This window comes from Arvicola amphibius, chromosome 6, assembly GCF_903992535.2.
Source record: "Arvicola amphibius chromosome 6, mArvAmp1.2, whole genome shotgun sequence".
Taxonomy (NCBI): Eukaryota; Metazoa; Chordata; class Mammalia; order Rodentia; family Cricetidae; genus Arvicola; species Arvicola amphibius.
In genome coordinates, this window is record NC_052052.2 from 15,077,194 (window position 1) to 15,091,116 (window position 13,923).

The 13,923-nt window shown below is 52.0% G+C and overlaps 1 protein-coding gene across 1 annotated transcript in view; it reads right to left on the reverse strand.

Moving 5' to 3' along the window:
* The window catches only part of LOC119816708 (RAP1 GTPase activating protein), a 62,934-nt gene that overhangs the window by 25,089 nt on the left and 23,922 nt on the right, over positions 1–13,923 (reverse strand). The window contains 1 exon segment of the mRNA XM_042055251.1: positions 634–727. The gene's annotated coding sequence lies outside the window, so the exon portion shown is untranslated.

Here is a 13,923-nt window from a genome sequence, read left to right on the forward strand (position 1 = left end):
GCTGAGGGACAGAAAGATGCTACAGGCAAGAGACTAAGTACTAAGCAGCAGCGATGGGATTCCCTGAAACACCCACTGCCCGTTGGCCCTGACATTCTGCAGAAACCATTCAGACACTCATCTCTTGGCCAGGGCATGGCTTCTCGGGGTAAGGTCTGTGTCCTGGCCTGTCAGGAATCTCTAGGTTTGGTACCACTCAGGTAACAGGCAAACCCTGGTTGTTGATTAACAGCAACAAAAAAAGTCTTCACCATAGGGCTCAGAGCCAAAGATGGTCCAGGCTGTGGGAGAGACACTTTTATACAATCCTGGTGTGTAGGGGAAGCAGGGGCTATTATCACATCTGGTCTATAATGGGGACAGCTGTGGCCATGGTGATAGTGGAGAGAAGGCAAAGGAGCCACTGATGTCATAGTTTATCCGTAAGCCCCCCTTCTAGCACTTCTGTAGACACTGGTTCAACTTCTGAGACCACACAGGCCACCCAGCAGTCAGGAGTGGTGTCCTTTGGGGGACTTAGTTCCAGTGGCCTCGACCTGAACAATTTGACATCTTCCCAACAGGCATGTTTAGGCATCTCCCAGCTCTGGCATGGTGGGGCGCAGAGCAGGGCCGTAGGCTGGGGTCACTTACCTTAGGATAAGATGAGGCAGGGAGGGAAGGAGCTGAGTCCACCAGGAACAGGTCTAGTGCCTGAGGGAAGCGCTGCTTCTGGCCATCACTCTTCCTGGGAGAGAAAAAGGAGTCTTAGGTCAGAAAGAGCCTCAAGTGGGAGATTCGGGACCTCTGGGGGAACAAGGCAGGTAGGCCTCTAAGATCGCCAGAAGGAAGATGGAGAGCTCCCTGAGCGGGGTTGATAAGCGGGCTCTCCTTCCCAGAGGTCAGAGTTGGGGACTCCCAAGTTCTCGGTCAGTTCTCCAGCTTATTCTGAAAATGGAGGCTGAGTCAGGGACAGCAAGTGTGGCTGTAGATGCGGGAACTATTAGGTTCCCCAGCTCTCTGGGTCCCTCCCAGAGTCTTTAGTGGATGGGAGCCTTAGGACTGCTGTTACTAATGCCAGTAGGTGCCACACAGTGGGCCTGCTGTGGCCAGGCCTATGTGAGCCACTCCCCAGGCTTTGTAGGCACGATTCCTCACTTCCATTTTAGGACATGGACCATGATGTCCGCAGAGGTCACATAGTCTACCCACAACAGGACACTGTTCACGACCCATCTGACGTTAACTTGGATGAAGCTACACCCACAGCCCTTCAAGGACAGGGGACAGGTCGAAAGAGAGTGACGTCAGCACCTGTCTGTCACACAATCCTGCTAGGTTTACCTCCCAGATCAAGGGGAAGATGTGCCCAATGGTTTCCAGATCCAGGGAACCTGTGGCCCAGTGAAGCAGGCCTAGCTTCTGTCGCTGCCCGAGGCCAACCTGACATGGCTGTGCCGCAGCCCCAGTTCTACCAAGGCAGGCCAGTCCTGAGAGGGTGAGTCACCTTCCAGAGGAGCTCCAGCAGCCTGTGGCAGGCTTGAGTCAGGCAGAGCCAGGCAGACACACCCTGAAGAGGGAGGACCCGCAGCATTCCTGGACAAGAGGATGACCCTGGCAGGTTCTAAGCCTCTTTGCCTCTCCCTGGATCATAGGAACCGGCCTCAGCCCTGCTTAGCACAGGGAACCCCCTACCCCTAAGGATTACTGACTTCTGACAAGGTCTGTGTCTTGACACCGCTTGACTCAAAAGGACAGACCTGGTGGCAGCAACCTTTTGAGTCCATAGCATTAGTGTGAGCTATAGATCAGGCACTAGCATACTTAGAGTCCAGGACCCAGCAGCCTCCCTGGGCCTCAGTTTCCAAAACAATTCAGCACCATAACTGGCCGTCATAGGTATTTACGCAACAAACTCTCTCCCAAGTAGGGCCCCATACAGTATTTGTGGACTGATTGCCAGGCTGAAAGTGGGCAGTAGGAAGCCATGGAGGGCTGGTGTGTGAGGGAATGTGCTCAACACAACTTCTTGTTGACACAGGGTAGGAAGGGGGAGAGGGAAGAGGGGGTGGAAGGTTAGACAGAGGCCCATAGTGGTATTCAGGTAGATTCTGCAGAGACCCACTCTGCCCTTAGTGTCCTGGAGTTGGTTACTTATTCACACTCTGTGTGTGTGTGCGCGTGCATGCATGTGTGTGTGCGCGTGCATGCATGTGTGTGTGCGTGTGCAGGTGTGCATGTATGTGGAAGCCAGAAATCATTGTCATGTGTCTTTCTCAATTGATCTCCATCTTTGTTTTGTTAGTTTGGTTTTGGGGTTTGTTTGTTTGTTTGTTTTTGAGGGTTTTGTTTTTTGTTTTTTGTTTTTTTTTTTTTGGAGACAGGGTTTCTCTGTATAACAGCCCTAGCTGTCCTGGAACTTACTCTGTAGACCAAGCTGGCCTAGAACTCACAGAGATCCTCCTGCCTCTGCCTCTTGAGTGTTAGGATTAAAGGCATGCCCCACCATGCCTGGCTCCATCTTGTTTTTTTCTGAAACAGGCTCTCACTGAACCGGGAGCTCACTGATTCACTAGTGAGCTCGTGATGCCAGTGAGGCCCAGGCATCTTCCTGTCCCTGTCTCCCCAGAGCTGGGGTTATAAATGTGTGCCATTGTGCTGACTTTTTAACCTGTGTGCTGGGGATCTGAACTAAGGTCCTCAAGCTTGCAGTGTATGAACTTTACCTTCTGAGCCAGCTCTCAGGTCACCTGCTGACCCCCATATTTTTTTTTGATTTTTCAAGACAGGGTTGACCCCCATATTTTATAGACAAAGGATAGCTGAACTTCAAAGTTACAGCCTTGAGCAAGCATGGCTGGTGCTCAACAGCGTTGTGGAACAGTCTTTGTACACTGTAAATATGCACTGTTCTCATTGTTAATAAAAAGCTGATTGACCAATGGCTAGGCAGGATTTTCAGGGCAAAAAGAATGCTGGGAAGGAGGGCAGAGTCAGAGGAGTTGCCAGCCAGAGAAACAGGAGATTAGCTTGCTGTGCTAAAAGAAGGTACCACCACGTGGCAGAGGGTAGATAAGAAATATGGGTTAATTTAAGTTGTAAGAGCTAGTTAGTAATAAGCATAAGCTATTGGTGAAGCATTTATAATTAAGTCTCCATGTCAGTTATTTGGGAGCTGGCTGGAGGTCCCAACAAAACACACTGACACATCAGTGTAAAGGAAGGTGATGAGGAGGTGATGGTACACACCTTTAGTCCTAGCATTCAGGAGGCAGAGGCATGGTGTGGGAGGTCCTTCTGTATATGTGTTGCTTTTATTGGTTAATGAATAAAAAAAGGTGGAGTCAAGGAGACACCATGTAGTTGCCAAAGGAGGCAGACACCATGGAACTGCCCAAGAAGCAAGAGGTAACAAACCACAAACCTCATGGTAAAATATAAAGTAATAGATTATTTGGGTCGGAGTGGCCAGGAAATGAAGGAGTAGTCTCTGCCTACAGAGGCAGATGAATCTCTGGGTTCCAGGCCAGCCTGATCCACAGAGCAGGTTCCAGGACAGCCTGGACTGAACAGAGAAACCCTGTCTTGAACCCCCTCCCACCCAAAAAAGAAGAATGCACTTAGTTGCCAGGAAACACTGTTGAAGCCAGAGAAAATCTGGGTGCTCTCAGCAAGGACCATGGCTGCATGCGATGGTGGTTTTCGTAGCCAGGCTCAATAAGTGGTACTTTCTACTTGTTTCATGGCCCCAGAATCAGACTTCGACGGCATCAGGTCAGCTTGGTGGCAACTCCTACTAGAGCAACTCATCTTAGCCTGCTTCCCAGGTCCCATGAGCATCTCTCTCAGAACTGCTGAAGCCAGAACAGGACCAGGGAGGCCTCCCTCTCACAGCTGGGGGACAGTACTCTAGTTCCTTTCTAGGACCCTCTTCCTCCCCATAACCCCTACCTCCACCTCTCACCTGGGCTCTGGGTTCTCTCCTTTTTACTGACCAGAGTCCTGGCTCTCCCCCAGCTAGGCAACTCCTCAGCTGAATTCTAAAGGACTGGAGAAGGGAGGGGGAGGACTAGGGCAGAGTCCTCAGTCCTAATGGGTGGAAGGACAACCTTCACAAAGCCTTATAGCCTAACAAGGTAAACTGCCTACTTCCTGCATGCGGAAACAGGCTCAGAAAGGGCACCCACCTGCAGAGCAGGCTTTTGAACTCCCGGTTTGAGGTCTCCAAAGTCAAGATCTGGACTCTGTAATGTGTGGCCAGCCCTGAGGGCCCAACCCTGACACGGACATCCCAGCCTGAGGGTAAAGCACTGTTTATCACACCCTGTTGACAGCTGACGAGATGCCAGTCCCAGCAGCAGGGCCAACCATGACTCACAGATGAAGACAAGATGCTCATAGGTACATGAGGTTCTCTCCCTCTACCACGGTCCCAGGAACACTCAGGCCCTCAGGCTTGGTGGCACGACTTTACCCGCTGAGCCACCTTACCAGCTGGGATCCTTATTTTTTGAGAGAAGAAACTAAAACCCTTCAAGATTGAGTATTTGCTGAAAGTCACGTTCATGAGTCCAAGACCATAAAACTCCCAGGGATTTGGGTGAAGAAGTCATTGTCCCTTTAGTCCCATATGACAGAGACTCTCAGCAAAAAGCAGCTGCTCATTTAACAGTTCACAGTAATAGTCTAGCCTCTTCTTCCTTTCCTCCTCTTCCCCCTCCTCCTCCCCTCAACTCTGCCTTCTGCTCAGACATTCCTGCTCCTCTCTGCACACCTCCAGCCATCTTCATGAGCTTGGCCTTCTAGGTCCCTCCCATCTCATCTACCCCACCCTCGTCTCTGTCATTCAATTTACAGAGGGGAAGGTCCCCTAAATCTTGTCCCCTTCCCACCTCTCCAAAACCAAAACCCTTCCTAACCCTCAGGCCCAGCTCAGTGAAAAACATCTCCTATTGTTCCTACTCCAGCAGCAGGGGTAAGGGGCCCTGCACTGCCAGACGCCCCATTTGGCAGCTACAGTTCACACAGGCAGAATCTCCTTCCATCAGTACAGGTGCTTAAAAAGAGAGGTGTGTGTGTGTGTGTGTGTGTGTGTGTGTGTGTGTGTGTGCATGCGTGTGCATGCATGTGCGTGTGTGCATATGCGTGTACATGCACGTGTATGTGTGTGCCCACGTGTCTGCAGAGGCCAACTCATAGGAGTTGATTCTCTCCTTCTCATGTGAGTCTTAGGAATCAAACACAGCAGCCAGGCTTGGTGGCAAGCACCTTTACCTGCTGAGCTGTCTTGATGACCCCCCAATACACAATGGCTTTTTGAGGTGTGACTTCATCAAACTTTCATCCAGAAGAAAAGCTAGAAGCACAGAGACGTTCTCTAGCCAGCCCAAGCTCACACAGCAGGGAAAAGGCAAGGCTAGGGTCTGACTCCACGACGTATGTCCCAGGTGTCCACCACACAGGCCCCTTGTTTTGTCAACTGGCCTACCCACAGCCACTTTCTACCTCAGCCCTGGGCTCCTGCAGGCATCTCCGTGGCCTTCCTGGCTCCAGGCTTGCCCTGTCTACACTGGGAACATCTTTGGACACACGAACAGGTTGCAGTCCCATACGGGATGATTTGTCCAGTGTCACAGGGAGAGCCAACCTGGGAACCGGGGCCAGGCACACTTTAGAGTGACATTCAGGTCCTTCAACTCCCTGGTCACCAGCCAGTTGGCCCCGTTGCCTTACCTCTTGGTGGTATCCCCCTTTCCCTGAGAAAGAGTAAGGCATGGGTCTAGGGGACCGGGCCCAGTTCCTGAGTGGGCCAGCTGGAAGCTGCTGCAGACAGCTCCTGGTTTCTTGGCAATGTTCTGCATCTCTCTATCGTGGCCTCAAGGTAACAATAATAATCACACCTGGGGGGTGGGGTGCAGGCTCTGCGCTTTTCAAAGGCTTCTTTGCTTTATCCTCTGCTTTATTGGCTCTCTTGGGACTCTCACCGGAACTGAGCAACTGAGCTGGCAGATAAGGCTCTGGCCCAGGCTCCTCATGCCCAGGAAGACAAACTGAGGCTTGAGGAGGTCAGAGCACTGCGTTGGGGTAGCCCAGCATTTGACAGCAGATTAGAGATGAAAAGCCAAGGTCCTCCACAACACAACCCTCAGGTCTCTGAGAGCCTCGCGAGGGTGGGAGGACCACGGGGGATCTTGCCCTGCAGAATAGCAGGGTCCAGGCCATCTTTGGACAGGATGGGTGCTGGAATTATCAAGGCAGGCAGAGGACAAGTAATGCACACTTCCCCGGGGTGAATTCCACCAGTGACCCAACTGGAGGGCAGCTGGGGAGCCCCATCTTTTCTTGAACCTACAGGGCAGGAGCTGAGGGTCTGTCTGCACAGGGCTGCCTAGAAGCCTGAAGAACACTGATGCCAGGCACCAGAAGGGTAGCCCAGCTGACCCAGGGGTTCCAAACATGGAGGCCCCGGTACATCTGGGCCCTGCTGACTTCCCTTCCCAGGCTCTGCTTCTCGTGTCCCTCTCCTTGTCCTGTCCTGAGGACACCCGCCTGGCACACACGTAGGCAGCCAGGTACAGCAGTCAGGAGAACTGGCCAGCTAATGAAGGATTGGGCAGGCAGAGCTAGCCAGAGGCCTAGGGGTGCCTGCCAGCCTGTGCCTGCCAGCCGAGAATGGGGACAGAGGTTGCCCGCCAAGTGCTTCTACCCACCTGGTGAGAAAAGGGCACAGATCTCCCAGTGAGAATGGGGTTTGGGGGGCATGCCCTCCAGAGCCCCAGTCTCCCAACACAGGCCTGGGGCTTTGGGTCTAAGAGGAGTCTGTTATAAAACGGGAACCAAATGACTACCTGAGAGCTGCCCCCACCCAGGGGGCACAGAGGCCCATTGTTTTCGAAGCTCAGCCATCTGGCACAGCCCTCCTCCATGCCCCATGCCCTGCCTGCCCATCCCTGCCTGTGCCCAGGTACCAGGAAATGTGGCTAGGCACAGCCAGGTGAACAGGTTTCAAAGTAGGGGGGAGGTAAGGGGCTTCTGTCCAGGCAGAGGTAGGAACCTAGGCAGCCAGACATAGGCCCGAGCTCTTCTACTCCGGGATGGCCTCCTGGGGCACCTCTGACCTCATGATGACTGGAAGGGCGCATAAGACTGGGGGAGGGGCCAAGAACCACTATTGTCAGTGATGTTCTTAAAACAACACCCCTAAGGAGATCGTTGCTGCCACCACCCATTTTTGAGATGAGTTCAGGGTTCCCCAAACATGTCTTAAGATGGGCTTGGGGATAGAGTTGCCCGGACCCCCATGGAGCATGCAGATAAGAGGCCTTCTACTCTAGGCCAGGGTCACCCATGGGCAGGAAGGTGGCACATGAGGCCCTCACTATGTGCTGGCTGGGAGCCCAGATACCCGGATCCCGGAGCTGGGCCAGGCAGTGGCCTCCTAAGCAAACAGCAGGTTGGCAGGCCAGAGAGGAGGTCATGGGCTGGCCCCCACCTGGGGTGCTGGCTTGCCCAGCTCAGGTGGCCTGACTTTCCTGGCTCTCCTGCTCCCAAGGTATGGACGCTGGCTCTCACAGTACAGGAAGGAGCAGGCGTGGGAGAGAACGTGGCATACATGGGATTTTTTCCTGCTGGGGACATCGGCTAATGCAGCCAGGCACCTCCCAATTAACACACCGCAGCCTTCCCCCAGGACCTCTGTACCAGATACTGAGAAACCCACTGGCAGGTAACACAATCCACGCTGTACCTGGAAGAGAAACCGCAGCCCCAGCAACTAGACAGGGACTTGCCCACGGTGACACCCGAAGCTCACACCTTCTATTTCTAATCCTTGCCTGCACTGCCACAGGACAGAGCACCGTGTGCCAACTCTCTCAGATGGGCCTGCCACCCCCACCCTAGGCACAGGGGAAGAGCGGCCAGGGTGCCCTTTCCAGCACCCACAGGCCACAGAGTTCCATAGCTGCCTACAGTCTCTCTGTCACCCCACCCCACCCTTGACCTATTGTCCCAGTCAGCCTCTGCAGCCCAGGGGGTCCCCCTTCTCCAGGCTCCCAGCATTCCTGTGCTCACTCACTCCATCAGTGCCCACGCGCACCCCGCCCCCCGCCATGCTCTTCATTCCTAAGCTTGGTCATTTACCCACAGCACATGGTTTGCTGCCTGTTCTGAGCCAGACAATGGTTGTTGGCAGTCCCCGCTGAATGTTGGCAGGGGGTGAGGGTGGGTGACCATGCCCCCTCCCCGGAAATCTGCAATGATACCCAGATTCTCCAGCTGTGCCCAGGACTCCTCTGATTTTACCAGCAAGATGCTCAAACCTTCACAACTAAGGCCTTATTTAACCCCCCTGCACCAGTCGCACTGAGGTTTACATATCGCAGCTGAGGGCTCCAAGCTGGGACAGAATGATGGACAGATGATGACTTTGTCATCCTCTGCTGACTGAGGATGGCAAGGGCAAGCTCTGGTTCTGTCTCTACACCTCTGGGTACAGAAGGGTGTAACTGCCACCTCTCTGGGCCTCAGCTTTGACGTTAGACAGTGGGTCTCAGGCTAGACCATCCTGAAGTGCAGCTGGGAGACCCACCGAAGGGAGGACAGGAGCTAGGGTGGGAAGATCTGCCAAGGGTTGTTTGGAACCAAAACCCAGAAGGAAATCTCTCACTGAGAAATCCTTAGACACCTCCCCCGAGGTGCTTTTTTCTGCTTCAGGCCTCAGGTTTTTTTGTCTGCAAAATGGTATAATAATCACTTATTTGTCAGGGTTGTTATATGTAATAAAATGATACCATATGTATATTCTGACTGGCCTAAAATTGAGTATACACTAGGTGCTTTAGGTTTCATGACCTTCTGTCTGCAGAGGCATATGGGTCATAGTGTAGGCTCTAGGATGGAGCTGCCCACATGTTAGTCCAAAGCTTGATGCTTCACAGCGCTGTGACCTTGGAAAAGTTACCTAACCTCTCAGACCATCAGTTTTCTCATCTCTAAAATCAGGATGAAGAGGGGCTGGAGAGATGGTCCAGTGGTTAGAGCACTGACTGCTCTTGCAGAGGACCCAGGCTCAACTCCCAGCACCCACACGGTGGCTCACAGCCATCTATAATTCTAGTTCCAGGGCATCTGATGTTCTCTTTCAACCTCTGAGGACACTGCACATATATGGTTCACATACATATAGACAGACAGACACCATACACATAAAAAGAAATAAATATATTAATTTTGGGGTTTTTCTTTTTTTTTGAGACAGGGTTTCTTTGTATAGTCCTGGCTGTCCTGGAACTCACAGAAATCTGCCTGCTTCTGCCTCTGCCTCCTGAGAGCTGGAATTAAAGGTGCATGCTACCACTGCCTGGTATAAAATAAATAAATCTTAAAACAAAACAAACCCGAAAAAACAACCCAACAAAATCAGGGAGAAGAGCTGGAGAATTAGCTTAGTGGTACAGTGCTTGCCTATCGTGTATGAAGCCCTGGGTTCCATCACCAATGCATGTGCACGCATTCACCCACACACGCACTCACATACACACACAGATTTAGAAGGAAGCATATCAACAGCATTAGCCTGTGAGGATTTGTAAGTCTATACACAGAACGTGCGTGGTAAACGCTAATCTTGAGCCTCCCCCTTTTCTCTGCCTTTCTTTTTTCTTTGCTGACAACAGACCCGGCTCTGTTCCGGGAGGTAGATATGAACAGTGAAACAGCCAGCTGTGTGGGGGATTGGTCCTTGGAAGCCAAGGCGGAGCGGCAACGGGCTGCAGCTGGAAGTACACAGAGAAGCCTGGGCAGAGCTTCTAAGGACCCCACCCCCAGGCTGTTTAGGACCCCCAGGGGCGGGGCCGTGGCTAAATCTCCATGACTTCCAGGATTTCCCTAGATGCACCAGGGCAAAGAGGATGCAACCACGGTATTTCAGGTACTGTTGTCCATCTCCTGGTTGAGAGCAAAAGACACACACTTTGGCCTGGAGACTCGATTTCTGCTTTTTCCTCTATAAACACATGCAAAGATGCACAGAGGTCTGGCAACTTGATGGTAGCGGGGTTTCCAAAAGTTAAAGTCTGGAAGGTACCTCGGCACCCATTAGAGGAAGCTGGTGAGCTGAGGACGAAATCAAGAGCAGAACACTCACACGGCTCCAAGTTCACCCAAAGCATTGCAAGAACTAAAACATTGCCAGGTCTGATGGTCAAGGCCTATGCCCGTCATTCTAAGGCTGAGACAGGATGGAAAGTTCCAGGCTAGCCTGGGTAACTTAGTGGACAATGTCCCCAAATAAATATAAAAAGGCTGAGGCTAGCTCAGGGATAGAGTACTTGTCTTTGAGACCCAGGAAAAGGCTTAGTAGATTGGCAAGACCTAGACTTCGACAATTTGGACCAAGAAGAGGTCCTCACAGCCACAGAAGACAAACGTGGGTTTGGAACTGCAGATATGGATATGGGAAAGTTAATAGAAAGTTAATAGTTAATAGAAAGTTAACAAGAAATTGCAGGCTTTTGAGGTTTTTGTTTTTTGTTTGTTTGTTTGTTTTGTTTTGAGACAGGGTTTCTCGGTATAACCCAGGCTGTCCTGGAACGCTGTAGGCCAGGCTGGCCTCAAGCTCAGAGATTCTCCTGCCTCTGCATCCCCATGTACTGGGATTAAAGGCGTGTGCCACCACTGCCTGGCTAAGTTACAAATTATGATGCAGATAAAAAGGATGTGAAGGAAGTATTTGGCAAATAATCGATATGAAAGAAAAAACTAATAAAGACAAAGGGAAGCTAAGTGCTTATTCAGACTGTTGGGGCCTGGTTCCTTTGTCTTTTCCGGTCACCTGGAGAGAAAGAAGCTGACCCGGGGAGATCAGAGCCCAGAGCCAGGAGAGAAGAGCCAGGCACTCACCTCCCTGGCACACCACACTCTTTCCCTGAGGGTTGAGGAAGGACACTGGTGTCACACCAGCGTCCAGAAAGCCAACACTGCCTATCTCGTTTGTAAATGCAAACGCAAGTTCTGCGCCCAACCGGCCACCAGCTGCAGGTTTGCCCCACTGCACCCCAGTCCCACTCCAGAGACCTCCTGGTCACCTGGCAGGTGGGTACTGGCTGGCCCAGCCCCCTCCCTGAGCTCTGAATAACTTTGTGTCAATCAACTTGTTTATGGAAGACTCTGACCTTGAAAGTCACCTGTCCCCTGTACCAGGGAGAAGCCTAGAGCAGCTCCATCCGCAGAGTCAGAGGGTAGGGGCCTGAGAACAGAACTAGAGATCTAGGGGTCCCAAGTTCAATTCCTGACGGTGTCAAGATCTCTGTGTGTGTGGCCTGTGCTTCTGAGCCTCAAGTTTTCTCCACTGTGTGGTGGTGGCAGCAGTGGCTCCACCCTGCAGGCTCATGGGAACGTTCTTTGGTAGTCAGCCACCTCAGGCACATGGGCTAGGCCCCAGGAGCCAGGCTGGTTGCCTTAGATGTGTCTGTCCCTTTGGAGAGCGGGGAGGGGGGGAGGGGAGGGACGTGCAGCACTGGGTGGGAAGTGGCTGGGTGTGCATGACAGGAAGTAGAGGTGGCAGAGAGAAAGCGCTTGTGTCTAGGGTGTGCGTGGGCTTGCGTGCCAGTGTACTTGGATGGGATTGTGCCACCCACCTGCCTAATGGCTTCACTCTGCGTGAGAATGAAGATAGGCTGCCTCACGTGGCCCCCATCTCCCCTAGTCCTCCCTCCCCAGCCCCTGCAGCTCCCAAGCCCCTGGGACACTTTTACAGCTCCAGGCCTTTGCACACGACCTGTCCCCGCCTTTGCAATAGCATCTCATATGCTTTGTCCTTCTTCAGCCTCTCCCTCAGTCCCTACGAAACCAGGAGAGGCGCCCCACTGACCAGCATGCCTCAAAAGCCTGGGCCAGGCCCGCAGAACCTTGTTACTAGAATTTACTCCGTATACTGTGCACTGGACACCCAGCTTGTTAGGTCAACACCCTGCTGCTCAGGGAAGGGGTGTGTTTGTGTGATCCCATGTCCCCCACACAGCAGTCTACTAGATCAGCCTGTGAGGGTGACCTTGGCACTGACTGGGCACAGGGGCACCTCTGTAAGAGGTCTCAAGGAACCTCCAGCCTCCTGGGCAGCTAGTTGGGGAAGGCAGAGGGCTGTCACCAGGCTGGCTGAGGTAAGAGACAGAAACATAAAATCTCTTGTTTCCCACTCCTAAAACAGAGCGTCCACTGCCTGGACCACCCTTCCCGCAACAGACTTTCCCATTAGTCCTTGGGGCCACCCTAGTCTCCTTCCAAGGCAGGCTCCTTGTGTAAACCACATTACCCGTTTGAAATCACTTCATTGGTTGCTTAGCTCATCTTATGTCTGTTTCTCCAACTGGAAAAAAGTTGTGGGAGGTCGGGGACCTCATTCTTCTGGCTCCCTGCAAACTGTAGCTCAGATGAACAACCGGCCCAGGACATGAACCCGAAAAGGATTTGCTAAATGAAAAGCTTATAAAAAGGGCCTAGCATGGTGGTATATGTATTTAATCTCAGCACTGGGGAGAGAGAGGCAGGAGGATCTCTGTGAGTTTGAGACCAGCCTGGTCTAGATAGAGTCCCAGGACAACCATGACTAAATAGAGAGACCCTTTCTCAAAGCAACAACAAAAAAGAGAGAGAAAGAGAAAGAGAGAGGGGGAAGGAAGAAAGGAAGGAAGGAAAGGAAAGGAAGAAAGAGAGAGAGAAGGAAAGAAAGAAAGGAAGGAAGGAAGGAAGGAAGGAAGGAAGGAAGGAAGCCTTGAAGGACAGCTCTGTATAGAGGCATTTCACTTGTATTTTAATAAAGAAAGCTTGCCTGAAGATCAGAGTGTAAAACAGCCCCATGGGTCAGCCTTACAGACAAGGCAGAGGTAACACACATTTTTAATCCCAGTAGGCACATTAGTTGCCATAGAAACTGGGTGTTGCATGTCTTTAATCCCAGTGGTGCACGCCTTTACTCCCAGCCCTAGAAAGGATTATAAAACAGAAGGAGACAGCTCTCAGGCTCAATCTCATTCTGAGATTCTTGGAGGCATAACGGCCATTTCAAGCTGAGGTAGAGGTAAGAGCCAGTAGCTTTGCTTTTTGGATCTTCAGGTTGAACCCCAGTTTCACTCTCTGAGATTTTATTGTGTTTCAGCTCTGTGATGTCTAAATCCCCATTTATGTATTTATTATGAATATAAACAGATTCAGACAAGGCAAGCCTCTAGCCCAAATGAACACAGCAAATAGCCAGACCAGGTCCAACAAGTTAGGCCTGCTGGGGCCTCGGAACCCAAGAATGAATCAGGGATGACCTTTGTTTTATAGAGATTTAAAAAAGCCTCTGAGAAGCGATATATCCACGTCACCAGGGTCACCAGGGCCACCAAGGAGGCTTCCCTCCGGCATGTCCTCCCTGCCTTACTGGCCCTGAAGCAGGGAATCCCCTACAGCCATGGTATAAAAGAAGAAAGCAGGACTCGGGTGAGGAACTCCGCAGGGTCTCCAGCTGAGGCACCAGCCTGTGTGGGCCAGTGCCAGGACAGCAGTAGGCAGTGTGTTCCTTCACATGGGGAACTGGGGAAGGTCTCTCATCTGCAGGCAGATGCCTCCATGACAGCAAGCAGACCATCCCGCTGTGTATTTGTGGACAGTGGAGAAACTGCAGTAGCCATCACGGTCAGGGGCAGTTCTGTGCCAGTTCCTAAGCTGGTCCTTGGGACATACTGCCTTGTGGAGCTCTTTCTAGACAACTCATGCCAGGGTCCCAAACAACCTTCCCCTTCTGTGGTTATTCTCATTCAGGGATCTGCCTGGGGTCTGGACTTGTGTGTGGTGTCTTGAAGCTTGTCCTGCTTCTTCCCTGGGTCTTGGTCTGTTTCTTTGCTAAACTCTCTCTCCCACTCCCACTCATTATGGGTTAAAGACCTAACAAGTGGGGAA